Here is a 20,428-nt window from a genome sequence, read left to right as displayed (position 1 = left end):
TATGGTGAGAAAAAATGGTAAGCACCATTTTCAAGAAACCATTGCATGTTTACACAACGGAAAAAGAGACAGAGAAATAGAGAGAGACAAAAGAAAGAAAGAGACAGACTCAGAGACAGAGACACACATAGAAAACCAATTGAAATCAATATAAAAACAGGACAGAAAGATTTTATACTTCCTACATAATATTTCTTCCCAATTGTTTCATATTTTGATGGGAGAACCAGAAATCCTGATATTTGAATATATGACTATTTGGTGACTTCATGGATTCATCAGTGTAAGCATCCTTTCCCCCAGAGAGATTATAGCATAATCATGCCTTTTTATACTGTGTGATCTTTCACCACAATCTTGTATAAATTCTCCCTAGAGATCTAACCAGTATCCTGAAGGATTTATTTTGTGGTTTGAAAAAAAAATTTTATACACGCAGCTTAATTCCTCACTCTTGTTACAAGATCAACCCACCTAATGGGCTTTTTTTTTTTTTTAATGTTCCTGAAAATGTCTTTTATATCCTCATGTAGGTGTCCTTGTTGATAAGATGCTAATCTCTATTTCTACCGAATGTGTGATTCCTTTGTCCTTTGAGCTACTCACAGGCCTGATTCTTCAGATATTATGTTCAAGGTAACTATCAGTCCTAAAAGAAAGAGCTTTTGCCTCAAGGATAATTTGTTGAATGTAATATGATCCAGCCTGGTCTTCTCATTGTCTTCAATTTTAGGCCCATAGATCATTGTACTTTTGCAGTGCCTTTCAAGACATATGTAATACTGGACTAGTTTAATGCACTTATTATTTAAAGACATGCCACAATTTACTTTTTATCCACTTTGTTAGCAAATCTCTTTCTAGTGACTCTGAGATGCACTGAGAAAATTCTGTAATGTTTTGGAACTAGATATAATTGGTATGACATCATCTATAAATAGTGCATTTGCAAAATCTTGCCAAAGAAATTCCAGGATTACAAAATATTTCAATAAATTTCCTTGGCATAGTTCAGATTGTGGACTGGGAAGGCAGATAAAGTTTTTCTATATGCCTTAAAGATTTAAAGTCTGGCATACTTTTGGTTCCTACAAGACAGAGTATCAAAGCAAAGGGCTAAGGGAAAAGGTCTTTATCTTCCTTATGAGAGAGATGAAGTAGCTTGCCAATGTCACCTGATTACTAAACCAGTATTCTTTTTGCATACGTACATCCCATCACATTCTCATTTCCTGTGAAGCAAGGCAGCCAAAGCAAGAACATTAACATTTGAATGACTGGAAGAGGAATTAGTTCTCTTTGGTCCCAAGACTAGGATAAGAAACAAGGAATTAGTTCTCTGTGGCCCAAGACTATAATGAGAAACAACAGGAAAACAAACATAGGCTCAATCTAAGGAAAAACTTCATAACAATCAAAGTTATATCAAAATGGAATGGGTTGTCTTAATAAATAATAACTTTTTCCATTTCTGGAGATCTTTAAAAAGTTGGAGGACCGTGTATTAATCATACGGCTATGCTGTAGAAGGGATTCCTGCTCATATAGCAAATCAATGAATCTTAACATCCTTTCCAACTTGGAAATTCAATGATTCTTTGAAACTTTTCCAGCTAAGTGGTAGCACTTATAAGAAGTGGTGTATTTTTTTTTTTAAGTTATCAGGCCTTCTAGAGCCTATAAACTCAATCTTCTCTTGTATTTCAATTCACTTCCATATATTCTATGCTCCATATTGCTTGTCCATCATAGCAATTGGTAAAATAACAGTTTTTATTATTTGAAATTACTTCATGAGACCCTGGGAATTAGGAACATTATTTAGTTGGAATTAAATTTTTTTTTTCTCCAAATACAAATTGATTAAAGGAAATCTTTCATCTGTTTTCTAAGAAGGGACTAAATGAACTATCCCTTATGAAGAATATGAAAGAGAATATTTCCCCTCCAAATTCCACTGTTTGAATGAAAAAATGAAAAAAAAAAGTCAGTTAACTGAATGGAGGGATGAAAAGGTGTTTCAAAGGAGAATGGGACAAGACCAATATGCTATAGCTTTGAATGATCATTATTTCATTCAAATAAGGAAACATCCTTTTTAGTATCTTTTTGAAGAAAATCTAGGCTATTCCAGGAAGTCAAAATAAACAGGCAGCATGATGTGAAAGGCCACTAAATATGGACTCAAGGGACCTGGATTACAATTCCTACCCTGCTGAATTTAATTTTGGGGCACTGACAATCTTTCTAGCCCTCAGTTGTTAAAAAAAAAAAAGTCAGATCATGTGACTTCTAAGATTATTTCCTGTTCTAAATCAATAAACCTAGGAAGTAAATTTAGAGAATAATTAATCAATTAATTCATACCAACCAATACTTCCAGGAGAGTAACAGCTCAGAAACAAATATGAGAACCACCAGTGTTCAAGAAATAACTCCTCTCTTCTCCCCAGGTACCTATTTCATTGTTATAGCCTGTAGCAGCTGGGCATCATTCCTCCAAATTTAAATGCCAGAGCAATTTGACCAGAGAAGATAGATCCTGTTAATATCCACCATAGGAACAAAGCATTGCTGAAAAGTGGAATGAAAAATACAGCCAGCTTTATTATTTTTTCCCTTCTCATTTCTTGAGGATCAAAAGCATGACTGTTGGCCGCCATTGAAACATCTCCAGCCTGCCACCTCCCCCATTGGAGAGCACCAAACCAGTTCCCTGATTTCTCATGTCCTTACAACAGGCGGCAATGATGTAGCAACTCCAATAAACAGGAGTGTCTGCCTGTACTAGCTCTCTAATCACTTTCAAAGTGTGTTTTGTTGTTTCTCATTGACCACACTCAAAGGAACTGGTCACTCGTAGTCTCAAAAGTTTTACAACAAATTGTGTGATTAAATTCCTTAAACACTTCTGTCCATTACTAATCCTCTTTTGCCAACATCCCTTTCAGGAAAAATTGCTGCACTGCACGGTGCCTGATTTATATTTCATTTTGAGAACAGGAAGTAAAGGGATTAAAGTTAAGGATTAAAACACTTACTCTTTACTGCATTTTTTCTGCAGAATGGTTCCTGGTTGTCATGACTACTGCTCACTGACCCTTAGCCTTTGAAGGCATTTCTCTTTGCATTAATAAAATATTTTAAATGAGACTCCATGGAAAACAATGGAGGAAATAACCTTAAGTTCAATTGCTCTCAAAAGAAGAAACCAGATTTTTTTATCTTTTTTTTTTTTTTTTTTTTTTTTTTTGCATCCTTAGGAGTGAAACTTAAACTAAAAGATTGTGCAGGCACAATCTAAGGCTAGAAGCTGCAGGACAGAAATTATTCAGTCGTGACACAATAGGCTTATGGAATGGTTACTTCATTTCCATTGTATAAAACTGATGTTTGGATAAAATTGCCAGTTGGCAGGGGATTTCTTGAATGTTGCAACACTGCAGAATGTACTCAATGCAAAAAATGCACATAAACAGAGTGTTGAAATTCCAAATGAAAAATTCCATCTGCAAAGTGAAAAACAGTGGTTTCCATAATAATTCTAACTTACATCATGTGCAGCAAGTTAATTTTTTTAAGCTCTATATTTGGAGGACTTGAGTTTGAATTCTGACTATGTCTTTGAGGTTCAGTTAAATTCTATTTACAAATATTTGTTAGTCATCATCAATACACTTTGCCTTTCTCCTTGCTCTAGAATGTTCCCTCCATATTTCTGTTTCAAAGAATACCTTTTTTCCTTTAAGATGAGCCTCAGACACCACCTTCTGCATGAAGCTTTTATTGATCCATCCACCACTAGTGTCCTCTTACCCAAACTACCTTGTACTTGACTACTTTTTTCTATATTGATTTTATATTTATGCTTATATATTTTCATGTTTTTGTTTATCCAATTAGAACACAAACTTCTTGTGAAAAGGGATCCTGTTCTTCTTTATGCTTCCATCTCTAGAGCTTAGCTCAGTGTTTGATACAAAATAAGTGCTTAATCAATATTTTTTGTTTCACTGATGAGCATCTCTTATGTGTTTTTCGTCTACTTAATTGAACTCTTTTAAATTGTAAGAAGTTGCTTTTTATGATGAGACTATTTGTGTGGAGGAATATTGTTTGAGACTAGAGGGCAAACGCAAATTTTGACATACTGAGTTTATGTCTTCCTGGACATCCTAATAAGAACTAATGAAGGCCATTTGCTATTTGTTTATTATGGGCCAACAGTATCTTTAGAGCTGTTTCTGTCTAGCATATATCAATGATACTTATTTTTGAATTTCTGCCCAAAAGCCTTTAGACACCCAAAGAAAAATTATAAGATTAAAGACATATCATTATTGTTTTCATCATTAGTCATCATTTCTAATATTCCAATAGTATTATAAGATTTTTAAATGACATGTCACAATAACTTTCTGAGGTATCTAGTGGATGTATTATTTTCCTAGTTTTAAAGGGGATAAGATTGAGTTCAGTTATAATGGAGTGACTTTCCCCATGGTCATGAGGATAATAAAGGCCAGAGTAGTATTTTGAACCTAGATTTCCTGTCTAAGAGCAATACTCTGACTATGACTTATGTACTTCTTTTTAAAAATTAATAGGATTTTTTTAAGCTAAATTCGTCACACAAATCATAGCCTATCATATTAGAGCCATCAGGATCCTTAAAATCACCTAGTGGCCAAGCCCTAGTATAATCCCTTTGTTTTATAAATGAGAAGACTGAGTTTCAGAGAGCTTAAATGATTTGCCTAAGGTCACATAAATAATTAATACCTAGAACATACAAATATATTTTCTGGTTAACTTTCCAGTTAATTTTTTTCCAGTTATTATTTCCATAATAACAATATTAGTTAAAGTGAGATTCTACATATGTTTACAATTTGTTGCCAACCAAATGGAAGATACCAAGCAATTAACTAAGTCATACAGGCAGAAGAATTGATAATTGACATTGAGCACTTTCAAAGATGGAAGTTGACAATCATTTTAAATAGTTTCAAAGATTTACCTATCTTTCCCCTTTTCTTGGTTTTGCTGTTTTTGTTAAAAAGTCACCATCCTGTCAGAATCACTCTCAATTCCCAATCTCCCTACCCAATACATCCAATCAGTTGCTAAGTTTTATTTGTCTTGCTGTTGCTTCTTCCATGATATCTTTTGTGCCTCCATCTTATTTTTATCACTCACAAGGCTACAATCTGAGGACAGGTGCTCATCACTTCTCATATCAACTATTGTAACATTCTCTTATTTCACCTCCTCACCTCAAGTCTCTTTTCTCTCCCATTTATCATTCACAGTTGGCAAAGTAATGTTATACCATAATTCTAACCCTGTTAGTTTTTAGTTTAATAAACTCCAATGTTTCTTTTTGCCTTCAGAATCAAATACAAATCCCTCTGAGTGGCATTTAAAGACTATATATACAAAATATATATCAAGACAAAAAAAAAAACAAACAAACAAACAATTCAGGGATATTACTCTTGCCTAATCTGAGGAGATCAGTCATTCAAAGAACATTTATTTTTTACTTTATGCTAAGAACTAAGAATACAAAAAAAGAAAAAATGAAAAAATTGGGGATACCAAGCAATTAAATAAGTCATACAGGCAAAAGAACTGATAATTGACATTGAGCATTTTCAAAGATGGAAACTGGCAATCATTTTAAGTGGTTTCAAAAAAATTCCTACCCCAAAAGAATTTACATTCTACAAGAAGGGAGATAACAGGTAAATAAAAACATATGTTAGAGGTGAGATTTGAAGGAAGATAAAGATTCTAAGAGGCAGATGGTAGGTAACAGTTATTCCCAGGATCGGGCAAAGGCACAGAGATTGTGTAAGAGGAACAAGGAGAAATGTTTGGTTAGATGTAAGACTTTGATGAAATGAAATAAGCCTGGAAAGTTAGCAAGGTAGCAATATCCTTTTTAAATCTGTCTTCGTTTAAAATATCTATAATTATTTATTTTATGCCAAGCTAAAAAGTAGGATAAAGGTCAGCTATAGGTAAAATTGTAAAATAAATGCTATTCTTTGTAGTTCCTCCATATACTCTTTAAGTCAACCAATAAAGCACCTACTATGTGTCAGGCACTATGCTACATGCTGGGGACACAAAACAGGCAAAAGACAGTCTCTGACCCTTAACATATTCACAGTCTAATGGGGGAGACACTCAAAGAAGTATATGCAAACAAGCCATACAGGATAAATAGAAAATAATTGAAAGGGAGGGAAAACACTACAATTAGGAGTTGAGAGCCCTTTTGAAATTCTTCTTCCTTTATCGGATTTCCTCCCTTTCCATAAATTATTCATGTTCATAATTCTCCCAGATATCTTATATAATAATCCATTCAGGTCAATATCTCATATTCTTGTTTTGTGTTTTTTTTTCAATCACCACCTCCCATTAAAAAAAAAAAAGTGCATTTCATATCACTGTCCTAGTTCTGGGACCACTCCCAAGATCCACGATGATCTTGGTGGAAAAGCAGGGGTTAGTTCTGGGATCCTAAAACTAATGAGGAATTCTTACAGGGGACTAAATGCTCAAGGAATTTTGGGAACCAGAATGATTCATGATACTTTGTTCTAAGATTAATTTAGAATGATTCAAAATTGCCCTGCCTTGGACTCATCCTGAACAGACAGGGTTTACTGTATTTATCACATTGGCAGAATAAAAGGGAACTCCCTGAGAACTTCACTCTTCTTCAGGCCTGCTCCCCTCTGGGGATAGGGAGAAGGAACAGATCTGTGATTGCTTTCATATAGAGAGTTCCTTGTAGGAACATTCTGTCAATGCAGGCTGGCACCTTCTCTGCAATTAATCTGAGTTGAAAAGAGAACTGAATAGTTAAATGACTTGAAGGTCACAAAACCAGTATGTGTTAGAGGCAAGACAAGCTTAGGTCTCTTGAATATTAGGCCAGCTCTCTCTATCCATTATCCCATGATATCATTGTTATCAGGGACAGTAGTATAAAATAACTGTTTTCAGCTCTTAAGGCTAAATTGTAGGTAGTAAATAGTCCAGGAATATGCTAAATACAGGTATCTGTAGCTTGAATTCATGAAAGCTGATTGTTAAATTTTCAGTGTGAGCATTTATAACTTAGAAATCATTGAACATTACAAATCAGAACTTGATTTATCTTTTTTTAGTGATCTTGAATTAAGAAAACAATGGAAAATGCTAATGATGCACATTAAACATAAAAGTGCATTTTACATAATGTGTTTTTCTTGAAGAGACAGTTGCTAAACACTTACCTTGCTTGTAACAGCTTTTACTGATGGTTGCTAAGAAAGACACTAAGTGGTCATTTTTAATATGATTCAGATTTATAAAATCTCAGAATTGAAAAGACTTAAGAAATTAAGTCTAACCTAGACCATTTAAGAAATTACATTTACAATATTCGCATTAAGTGGTCATCGAACTACTACATGAAACTGGATGCAATGGGAAATCTACTACTTTCTTAGGCAACCAATTCTTATATAATATGGTTTATGATTCCTCTTCCATTATGGTCAGCGTCCCCTGAACACCTTCTAACTGGTCAGTGTCTTTCCTTAAATACAATGCTCAGAACCAAACACAATCATCCAGATGTAACAATAGGATTCCAGAGATAAGTAAAACAATAACCCTTTCTACTTTTAAAATCTAAGTATAGAACTTTATATTTAATCCCTGTGAGATTTCAACTAATTAGGTCATCAAACATTGTTGTCTATTTAGATCTTTTAAGATCTAGCTTCTGTCATTTAAAATTATTGTGGTCTCTTCAAAAGTGTTCTGATAATGTTTAACATCCAGCTTTCTGGGACGAAAAAAATATAAGTATGACATACTATTAAATTCAATCTGCATTATTACCATTTTTTTCATTATTTTCTTAAGCCTAGAAATCAATACAACAGCAAATCCATCACTGATTTATAGCATTTGCCAGTTTCAAAGAAAAAATTACAGTTGGCTTTTGTGAACCACCACAAGTTGGCTGCAGCATACTCTTCCTTCTCTCATCTTTACATCTTACATAAATTTGACAAGGATATGTTCTATACTTATATTCAAATAAACGATAGAGTTCTGGACAGCATAGGCCCACAGACAGAGCTTTTCTATAATACTCTGATAGCTATCTTCAAATATTAGGAGAGTTATTGTACTTAAATTTAATCTAGATTTAATAGAGCAATCTTTTTTAATAGATTTAACTTTTGAGCTAAATAGTTCAAAGAGATCCAACACTAGAAGGAAATCTAGACTGTTGGATCTCTTGAGTTCTATCTCACTATGAGGGTGGCCTTATAAGTTCATGCTTCTATTTTAAGTCTATCAAAGGTGTCACACAGTGTACTTCTGGTATTAGAATAAGTGACCATTTCAATCAATTACCCAAAATCTAACAAAGCTAGCTATTTATCCCTACTAAAACCTTCCAACTATTAAATGTAGAATAAAATCCCACCCTAAAGGAACAAAATCAATAAATAATCATAAAGCCAAGTTACACTTATTTCCAGGATTTTTAAGATGGGTTTTCCACCATTTGAGTGGGAGAAAAATAGTTTGCCAAAATGTCTGGCAAAAGGCCAAGATTATACTGAAGGGAGCAGACATTGATAGATAGTTTTGCATTACTCAGTATTGAATCCTATTGGTGCAGATCTTTTAGAGCAAGGAAAGGCCATCTCCTCTAAGGATACCTTCTATAGACCCTGTAATTATATTGAATATTCTGATTTTTATGTTATCTCTCCAATTAGTGTAAACTTTTAAGAGCAAAGGCTGCTTTTATGTTTGTTTGTTTGTTTTTAGTATACTCAAAATAGTGTTTAGTACATAGGCTGTAGTTAAGAAATGCTTGCTTATTGACTGAATTATATAAGAAAGGAACAAGCTACTTACTAGACATAATACTTAGTTTTCTTTCCATTTAAACCTACTATCTCTTAGTTTAAAGATGGATCAGAACTAAGCCTAAAAAAAAATTATCTAGGTAAATACCAGATTCACCATGACTCCTGAGGGCAAAAGAATACAAGGAAATTGTGGGTGTGAAAAAACTTTTCAAAAATTAAAATGCAGTAAATATGAAAAATATCAGTTTCTACTAACAACACTAAAAATTCCACTTATACCTGCTATGTGCAAGAAACTAATTACAAAAGAATTACCATTTGATCATTGAATTGAACCAATCAAGGTTTGTTAATGAGTCTTCTCAATCCCTTTAATCAGATGCACAGGAAGCAGTTCATACGAATGTGACTCTACCCTATACTCTGAGGATTTTCCCTCTTTGAACTTTACATTTATCACTATTAAGTTTACCTTTCTCAGATTTGGTTCATTGCTTTCACCTGCCACTAGAGGTATTCAAAAAGAAACTGGATGACAGAGTTTCATTTAGCAGGCAGTTCTATAGACTCTACAGGATCCAGAGGACCTTCACCACAGTGAAGAATACCTTAGAATACACTTACTTTCCCTACTAATATTTTGTGATTCCAATACTGATATTTGGGAGAATATCTGAGAGTCAAAAGGAAATAAAGCAAATTTCTAGGCAGTTGGAGTGCTGGGGATCTATGTTATACCACTGCTCTGTGTAATCTATCCTTATCCTGTTGAACAAGATGCCTTTATATTTCAATTCCAAGATTACCTTCATATATTTGAAATATTGATTAGAAAAAGGATTAGACCTCAACTGTCTGGCTCCAGAAACCTGAAATAGCAGTGGCAGATGGAATTTACCAAAAAGATGAATTAAGATCTAATATAATGGAAAATTTTCTAATAATTAGAGCTTTCAAAAATTCTATGGTTTCCTTTAAAAGGTAGTACATTTCTTCCTTACTTGAGGTCTTAAAGTAAGAATAGAAAACCACATTATGTTGAGGATTCTTGGGAGCATGGTTTGAGTTCAATGGTTACCAAGGTCTTTTTTATTTCTAAAATTCTATTAACTCACCAAGTCTCAATGAGACCTATGAAGTCAAATTGGTATCCTTGTCTTTGCATCTCTTAAATTCACCTTATTTATGGCCCACAATTTGTAAATTTGTGCCTAAACTCCTAAGGCCACAGGCTCTATTTTATGGATTTTTTTTCTTCCAGGAATTTCTGGGCATTTCTATTACTATTCTCCATCAGTATAGTTATTCTCCATTATATTTCATTTGGTGGTATATGAAGGAGATTTTCCACCTCTCTTCTTTTTCAGTTTAAAGCCTTTTTGATTAGATGTACAAGATTCTAGGAAAATGCATTTTATCAGCTCTTGTTAGGTACACTCCAATCTCAACCAAGAGTTCATAAGTCCTATTTTCCAGGTCTGGAGTACTAAGGAGTCCAGCACAAAAGAAGATCAAATGCATACTATTTCCTGCCCAAGCACCTACAGTGGTATACTTCTATTCACTATCTATAAATTAGATTTCTTTAGGTACTTGTGTGGACATCCAGGAAAAAAAAATGTTCACAGCATAACAAGTCACTTCAACAAATAAAAATGGATGGAGAGAGAAATATTATCAAAGACATGGAATGATCTAACACAGGAGACATTTACAGCTTTGCCATCAAGGATGGAATCTCAAAGAGCAATCAGTTCTATGTGGAGATTAGAATTGAGTTCAAGGAACAGAGAAGGTAAATACCATAGCAAACATTTTAAACCATCAGTCACTACCAGTCATTTTCTCAGACTACACTTTAGATTTTGAAATAAAGGGTAGAAAATCTCACCAAGAGCATTTGTAAGACTGGGTTGGTCTTTGTATTGTTTTCTTTAAGTAAGTAAGTAGCATGAGAATTTGAGCTGAATCACTGCCTCCTTCCCTTCTCTTCCTCCCTCCTCAAACTCAGCTAATCATTTGCATCAGGATTCAACAGAAACTAATCAGCCAAGGGAATGTGAGGCTTAGAAGAAAGCTTAAGATTGTCAGTCAATCAATCAAAAAGCAATTAGTAAGTAACTCACTGCACATGGGACAATGCTAGATACCATACATACTGAGTTGATCATGAGAACAATTGTCAAAATGCTCTCATTCTTTGTGTATTCATCTAATGGTCTATGCTGAGCTCAATAAAATACGACAGTTTTGCTTTTCTAATAATTTTAGGGGAAAAAAGCAAAGTTCTGTCACATGAAATTGTAGGTTTTGAAGATACAACAATAAAGTAGCAGTATAATTTACTGATTCTAATTGTCAGTGAGTTCGATTTTCAAGTAAAAATAAATTCTTGAGAATGACTATTACAAAAAATTCAGAATTGTAAAGGACCTCAGCAGCCATCTATCTAGTCTGGAGGTGTAAAAAACACTGCTTGTCACATCCCAAGTATGTCTAACCAATTAAAATATAATTGGGAAATATTTAACAAATAAAAGAAAAATACAATAAAATATTGTTTCTGTTCTTGACTCTTCATGGCCACATGTGAGGTTTTCTTGGCAAAGATATTACACAGGCTTGCCATGTTCTTTTCAAACTCATTTTACAGATGAAGAAACTGAGGCAAATAGGATTAAGTGATCTTTCTGAGGTCACATAGCAAGGGTTTGAGGCAGGATATGAACTAAAGTTTTCTTAACTTCAGACAAAGGGTTCTATCTACTGGGATACTTAACCAACTTAACAATAAAACCTGGATACACATATAATGCTAATTTGTAATCTTCTGTGTCAACATATGTCTGCAGACATCCTTATGTAAGGTTTAGCATTTCTATTTTTTCTTCCAGTGTTTCTATTCTGGTGACTTTGACACTATTGATTCAGTCCAACTTATATCCCCCACAAAGAAGTCCCACAACAATATCCTTAACAAGTGGTCACCCAGCCTTTGCTGGAAAGATTCCAATAAGGGGAATCTATTCCACTTTCTGAAACAACCTATTCTACTTGGGAAGTTTTCCTTTAGTTTCTAGCTTTAAATTGCTTCTTTACAATTCTAACCTACTACACCTACTGCTACCTTCAGTGGCCAAATAGAACAAATGTCACCTCTTTTTCCAAATAATCACTTTCCAAATTCTTCAGTTGCTCTCAGTCTTTTTCTGAGTTTTTGGACCCCTAAAATTCCTGTCTCACTTCATCTTTATTTCCACTGTAACCTTCCTGGATTTAACAATCCCATTCCAAGCATCTGCACATTTTAGGTTATGCCATTGCCCATTTTAGGTTACACTACTTGCCCATTTAATTTCTATTCACCTGTTTTAAATTACACTAGCCTACCTAACCACATTTGAACCCCAAGGTCAGTTACATAAACAGTGTTTTCATTAGGTATCTAGAATTCTTCATTGTATACCTCCACTCTTACACATAACTGACACTTCAAAGTCATTGACTTTGAAATGGGAGATTTCATCTTTCCTCTAAACGTACCCTTCTGAATTCCCAATCCCTATATTTTTGCCCACCTGCATTTTTGATTTCCTTCACAAGCTAAGTGTACAATATTTCAGAGTCTGATTCTATTTGTACAGCAAAATAATGGTTTGGTCATGAATACTTATTGTGTATCTAATTTATATTTTAATATATTTAACATCTACTGGTCATCCTGCAATCTGGGGGAGGAGGGAAGGGGTAAGAGGGGAAAAATTGGAACAAGAGGTTTGGCAATTGTCAATGCTGTAAAGTTACCCATATACCTGTAAATAAAAGGCTGCTAAATAAAAATAAAAAATAAAAAAATAAATCTACCCTTCTTCTTGACTTACCTTTTCTGTTGATACTCCCTATCACTTAGGCTCAAAATCTTGGTATCATCATCATGGATCATAGAGAATCAAGTGCTAGACTTGGCATCAGGAATTGAGTTCAAATACCACATCTAAGTCCATGCTAAGTGGGAACTGTATTAAATTTGGGGTATATAGAAAGAAGCAAAAGACAGATCTTGCCCTCAAGGAACTCACAATCTAATGGAGTAGATAAATAAAAATATACAAACAAGCCATGTATCAGACAAATAGGAAATAATTAATAGAGAGAACTATAACTAACTAAAATTTAGAGTGGTTGGAAAATGTTTCCAGTAGAAGATAAGATTTTTGTTAGTATTGCAAGAAAGCTGGAGAAGGTAGTAGGCAGGGATAAGGAGAAAAAACATTCATTTCAGTCCAAAGGAACAGCTAGAGAAAGTGTGGAAGTTGATATATGAGAAGTGACATGATCAATTCTTATTGTTCAGTTGTTTCAATTGTGTCCAACTCTTCAAGACCCCATTTGGGGTTTTCTTGACAAAGATACTGGAGTTTGCCATGATCTTCTCTAGTTCATTTTACAGATGAGGAACTGAAGCAAATAGGATTAAGTAACTTACCCAAATCACACAGCTAGTAAGTGTCTGAGACCAGATTTTACCTCAGGAAGAGGAGTCTTCCTGACTCCAGACTCAGCATTCTATCCATTTTGTGTCACACTGATGTGGTCAGACTTGCATACATTATCATTTTGGCAACTGTGGAATATTGATTAAAGAAAGTGGAAACTTGAGGAAAAGAAACCAATTAAAAATTACTTCAATATTCCAAGAGAGAAGTGAGAAAGGCCCTGAAGTAATGGCCATATGAGTATAGTGAAAGGAATAGATAGAAGAGTTGCTGTGGAAATAAAATCAATAAGGTTTGGCAACTTATTGTATATGAAAGAGGAGAATGAAGAATCAAGGATAATTTTGACGTTGCAAACCTAAGTGCCCAGAAGTATGGTAGAATCATCTAAAGAAAAAGATGTCAGGAAGAAGAATGAGTTTTTGGGGAAAGATAATGAATTCCACTTTAGATATCTTGAGTTTAAGTTGTTCATGGCAAAATTACTTGGAAAGATGCAGTAATCAATAAGCTACAACAGACTGGAATTTGAGGAAGAGCAAATATAGATAGATATATAGAACTAGATGTCATCTGCATAAAGGTCATAATTTAATTAATGGGAGCTGATGATATCACTGCCAAGGAGAGGAGAAACTGAAGAGATATACTGGCCTCAGGATACAAGGATGTCACTATTGATTCATCATTAGTAAGGCATGTAGTTTGACCTGTGTTTCCAGCAGTGGTTATAGATTTGCACTGAGTCATCCACATCCTCATCCTGACTACTGATAAACTATATTTTACCCAGTTCATTCAGATTCCTAATGACGTACTTTGGGATATGTCTGACTGAGGTCAGGAGATCAGGCCAAAAACAGGACAACTGTAGCCAGTGAAAAATGTAATTGGAATGTAGATCTTTTAAGCATTATGCTTTTTTCAAATGATCAGAGTCTACCAAAAAGTTAGTAATTTGACTTAACATAGCCTTTTCCTAAGTTTTCAGAGTACCTCCTGCCTCTATCAGTTGGGAGATATTTTTATCAGATAATAAAGGAAGGTTCAGGATATCCTGTGGCAGGGAAACTTAAGATTTATACTCAGGTAAGAAAAAAGAACTATTGAAACCAGAAGAGGGCATTTGTGAATACATGTTCTTGCTTTTGAGGGTGGGGAGAAGTGGGGTCAAGGGGTTGAGGAGGTATGTTAAACTCAGTATTTGATAGACTTCCATTGAAAACTACCACTAGCTTAAAACCATTGAATTAATCATATTTAAATTGGTGAACTATGCGACTATATCAGGGTATTGTTTTAATGGTGATTATCACTAATCATCATAGGATAATACATAAGAACTAAAAGGGACTTTAAAAATGATCTTATTTTCATTGATCCTACAGGTACATCCCATTTTAAATAAATGTGATTGATTGTAGGGTGACATACAGAAAAATTATTTACTTTGCCAAAGAATTCATCACAGGATTACTTTAAATAATGCATTCCTCTAACCTATTAAAATAGGATTCAATTAACCAGCCCTAAATTTTCACACAGATTTTCAAGAGCATACATAGTATCCCAAATACGGTAAATCCACATTCTATTTTAATAAGAGGGTGACAGATTGCACAGTCAGTGGTTAGAGTCCTCCAGCCAGGTGGTGGGAAATTAAATAAGAAGAGGAAGATTATAATTACTCTGCCTTAGAGGTTAGTCTAAAGGATATCTGGGACTGTTTTGTTTTTTAAATAGATGGCAAGTATAAACACTTGATGCATTTATACACATTTTAAATTCTGTATTTTGTAACTTTCCTTATGGCATCCCTGAATCAAAGGTAAATAAAGTGGTATTTAATATCTGAGATTCAAGGATAGTGTTCCAAGAAACCTTCCTAAATCTGCATCAAACAGTGAAATTTCATTCTTGATATCTCTAACTTCAGGAATCATGTCACTTTTGTTCTCAATTTAAAAAAAAAAAATTACCAGGGCAGAGTTGAAGGAAAAATTCCTTGCTTATGGACCTTCAAATACAAAAAAGCAACCACCTGATAAAGCTTTTCTAGTCTTATAAATTTCTTCAAGTGGCTCATCAATCTGAATTGTCTCTTTTTTTAATACTCTCTTCAGCATGTTGAGTTGAAAGACAAATCTGCTTTTCACCCTACAGGATCTACTCTATGCCCAGTTAAGACCATAGCCGGTGACTCTGGAATTCAATGCTCTTTTACCTGTGTAGATCATTTATTTAATAGATTCAAGATCTGCAAAGCAGATTTGATAGAAGAAGTCTGCACACCAGCTGATGAGCTGTGTGGGTGTGCACATATTATGCTATGAGAAAAGTTACTCTGCATGCAATGAGTCAAATTATCCCAATTCCTCTGTAGAAGAGAATATTTTTGCACAGCTTGAATACAAATTAACTGCAATTTTAGGCTTTTTCTTACTTTATTTCACCTCCTTCCATGAAATAGGTGTATATTTTGGCAGAAATGGGATGAATACTGGACACTGAATTCCAGAGATGGATTTCAACAGGTGTGGGGACAAAAACAAAAGATTTATGATTGGGAATTGTTCATCCTTAGATGTGTTGTATCTCTGCCATCTACTTATACAAATTTCTCCTGTGGCTGAAGGTGCCTGGTCACTGGAACATATTTCAGGGTGCAGTCTCATAAAGCCAGCAACTTAAGACACCAAAATAATGTCATTTAGTGTCTAGGGGGAGGTTAAAAAGAGGATTAGAGGCAGTCAGGCAGGATATATTAAACGAATCCATGACTAACAGGGTGTGACAGTAAAGGGTTTCATTCTTTTCAACAGAACAGTTCCCTAGGGCTGGAACTATTACCCCACTATGCCTTTATCACCTTGGAATTTTTATGGTTATTTTTGATGAATTCACATTTTTGTAAAGGCTTTTTTGACATGATGCCAATTTTCTATTTTAATTAAAGTCGTAAATAATCTTAATTCTGCTTTAAAAGCTTTATTGTTTCTTGCATTTTTTTATTATTACTGCCAGGAAATATTTCAAATACCAAAGCATGATGTGAGTTAGCAATTAGAATTTCTCAAAGGTCCAGTAACTCCATTGTACCTTGTAAACATTATATGTTAGAATGCTGAAGCAAGGTTTGAAAATTCAAATTGATTGATGTCAAATGTATTAACCTTGCTCCTCCTGTGTTAATGTTTATTTTTATTTTTAAATACTTGATAGATGAACAGGTTAAAGATATGAAAATAAGCACTTGCCTAGAAATAATAAGTCAAGTCCAGTTCAGCTATTTGCTATAAATGAACAAATCAGAAGCAATGACATACAAAGGACTAGCTCATTCTGCATATGACCATATGAAGACCATACCATGATTTTGCATCCTTTTATGCAAATGATCATAGAAGCTTCATTTCCTTGTTGCCTAAATTGTTTTTTGAATTGGCACTCAAACTCTATTTTGTGGCCTAAAAGGCTATTATTTTTAAATTGTGTTTCAGGAATTTTCCACACAACAAAATCTGCAGATTCTGTACATAAAAATTGGGACAAGGACAAAAGAAAACCAAAAATACTTCCTAAAGACAACCTTTTTTCAACTTGATAGTCTTCTTTCTCTTTATGATGCTTCTTTTAAATTGCACAAGAGATCAGAAGAGAATATGCTGTGATGTGTTGGAAAGGGCATTGGTTTAACTGTGACTGGAGGTGGGTTCTGGTTTGGGCTTGATTACCAACCAAACAAGTGACCTTACAGTAGTTTCCTAACCCCTCTGGGTTTTACTTTCCTCAGTAGTAAGATAAAGATATTGGACTAGAATCAAGAGTTCTTAACCTTGGTTTTGAATATTTTAAAAAATATTTTGGTAACTGTATTTGAATATAATTGTAATTATTATAAGCTATAATTCAATATAATTCCTTTGTAATCCTACATATTCTATGCATTTAAAATGTCATTCTGAGCTGGGAAACGATTCCTATAGTCAGAATGAAAGGCATCATTTCTAAAATATATAGAGAACTAAGTCAAATTTATAAGAATATAAGTTATTTCCCAATTGACAAATAGTCAAAGAATATGAACAGACAATTTTCAAATGAAAAAAGATAAAATCATTTATAGTCATATAAAAATGCTCTAAATCACTATTGATTAGAGAAATGCATATTAAAACAACTCTGAGGTACTATTTCATCCCAATCAAATTAGATAAACTGCCAGGATGAGATAATGATAAATGTTGGAAGGGATGTGAAAAAACTAAAACACAAATGCATTGTTGGTGGAGTTGTGAACTGAGTCAGCCATTATAGCCCAAAGGGCTATAAAACTATGCACATCTTTTGATCCAGCAATGTCATTACTGAGTCTATATGCCAAAGATATCATAAAAGAGAGGAGAGGACTTACATAAGCAAAAATGTTTACAGTAGCTCTTTTTGTGTGGCAAGGAAGTGCAAAATTAGTGGATGTCCATCAATTGGGAAGTGGTTGAAAGAGCTATGGTATATGAATGTAATGGGATATTACTATTATTCTATTAGAGATGATGAGCAGGTTGACTTCAAAAAAGCCTAGAAAGACTTATATGAACTGATGCTGATTGAAGCAAGCAAAACCAAGAGAAACCTATACATAATAACAGTGAGATTATGTGATGATCAACTATGATAGATAGCTTTCTCAGAAATATAGCTATCTAAGACAATTCCAATAGACTTGGGATAGAAAATGCTATCCACATCCAGAGAAAGAACTATGAAGACTGACTGTGGATAGAAGCATACTATTTTCATTTTTTTTTTGTTTGCTTTTTTCTTGTGGTTTTCCCCTTTTGTTCAAATTTTTCTTTCACAAAATGACTAATGTGGAAATATGTTCAAAATGATAGTATACATAAAACCCATACCAGATTATTGGCTGTCTTGGGGGAGAGGGAGGGAAAGGGGAGAAGAAGAGAAAAAAATGGAACTCAAAATATTAAAAAAAGAATGTTGAAAACTATCTTTGCATATAATTTAAAAGTAAAATATTACTGAAATTTAAAAAAAAAATCATTCTGAGAAGGAGTCTACTGGCTCCCCCATAAACTTTGCCACTGAGGTCCATGATACAGAATAGGTTGATTCCCTGGGCTTGATTATTTACAACATCCCTTCCAGTTCTCAAATTCTTTGAATATATAATACTTTCTAGGCCTGAAAAATAGCACTAAAAATTTTAACTGACAAGTATTAAATATCTACTCTATATAAGATAATGTGCTAACTATACAAAATGGAATTGAGACAGTTCCTGTCCCATTTATTCTGCTAACTTCAATTCACATATTGTATTTTACACCCAAAGTTACTAAAAGTATTTTTATCCTCACTGCCTAATATGTAGTTAACACTTAATAAATGCTTTATTTCATTCACTCCCCATTCATTCATTCAGTGGAAAAAGAGAATAGACTGAGCTGGTACTTACAATGTCATTTGTATTATAGACTTGATATTATAGTAAAATCTCACTAACAGTGAAAGAAGGTCAGCATGAATCAATGAAGCATCCAGTTCTGGAACATTTGTAATGGAAGGCAGTTTTATTCATGGTTAAATGTGAATCACCAACATGGGGCTATAGAAATAGCTTTGCTCGATCCCCTTTAATTCTCTACAATTATTTATGTTGTGGATTGTGCTTCTAAGTGGATTAAATCCTTTCCTTTTATTCTTGTCGGCATTAGTGATTTGCTTGAGCAACTCATTTCCCTTACTGATAATGCAAAATGCACAAAATCTTTACTATTAGAGAGAAAATACAGAATTTCAGTCCAGCCTGTGCCTAAATATTGTAAATCGTAACCACATGGGATGTGAGCTAGGTAGATCTGACAGTATACCAAGAAAAGAGATTTAAATGATTGCTTTACCTCATTTCCCAGAGTGGGTACCCATGTGATTGAGAACATCTATCAATTTTTTCAGCACCTAGGTACCATTCTACTTCATTCAGAAGAGGTCATAGCTTTGAGCACTCAGTCTTACCTTATGCTAGCAACTCTTTGGGAAGGGAAAATGAACAATACAAAGGATTGTAGAGCATTTTATCAACATAAAAGCACTAACTCTATTTCAAAGCATAAAAGAACTCATAGCTTCTGACTAGAAACTGGGCTGACCTGAAACCATCCTTTGATTTCCTGACCACACAGTTCAACCTCTTGAAACAAGTTGACTCTCAAACTGCCTTCTGGATTGTTTAGAGGGAACTCAAATGACACTCAGAGAGACTGGTAATCTCTGAGGTTACAAGTCATATACAGAACTCATCATTAGTCAAACACCCCAGAAGCCAACATCACCTAATAGACCAATGCAGTTTACTGCTGTGGTAGGACATTTAAACCTCAAGGGTCTGATTTTTTTGACTGTCACACACATCAAACATCCCACATGTTCACAACTATAAAACAGTCTTTACAACTGGCTGCCATGACTGAAAATTCTCTTTTAAATTTCCTCTTGATGAGAAAATACTTGAATATAGGGATAGAAATGATTTGCAGAGATAGAAATGACCAGATAGTTCTGTTCTCTTGTCCAGAGTGAGATGGGCAGTTGGGCAAGGAGGGAGAGACTGTAGGATGTTTACTAAGTTTGGTGCTTTCAAGCCTTTTGCTTTCTATATTATTAGTAATGGATCAGTTTTAACTAACATTTTATGAGAACATGTCTAACAGGGATTTATCTCTCCTACTTTATATCTTTTACTAAGTATTCAAGTCTTTTTTTGGCACAGGGTGACTTCAACTCAGGTGACTTCTCTACCATTATTTTCTCTGATTTTCATTACAAATGAATCAATCCCACAGATTCATATCTGTATATATTAGCTACACAAAAACTAGGCTTAATATTTCTTCATGGAAGACTTCCCTCATTAAACAATCTAAAATACATTACACTTTGAGAAATCTAAGTATGCCTAGTATCAGCCTTGTGCAAAGTCCTAATGCTATCATGGTACCTGAGAATGTATTT

General features: G+C 34.1%; 1 protein-coding gene across 1 annotated transcript in view; it reads right to left on the bottom strand.

Moving 5' to 3' along the window:
• GLIS3 (GLIS family zinc finger 3) overlaps window positions 1–20,428 on the bottom strand; it is a 597,159-nt gene that overhangs the window by 138,031 nt on the left and 438,700 nt on the right. The gene's annotated exons all lie outside the window — the stretch shown is intronic.

This window comes from Sarcophilus harrisii, chromosome 1 (genome assembly GCF_902635505.1).
Source record: "Sarcophilus harrisii chromosome 1, mSarHar1.11, whole genome shotgun sequence".
Taxonomy (NCBI): domain Eukaryota; kingdom Metazoa; phylum Chordata; class Mammalia; order Dasyuromorphia; family Dasyuridae; genus Sarcophilus; species Sarcophilus harrisii.
Note: the sequence above shows the minus strand (reverse complement) of the source record. Positions and strands in the feature narration are given on the sequence as shown.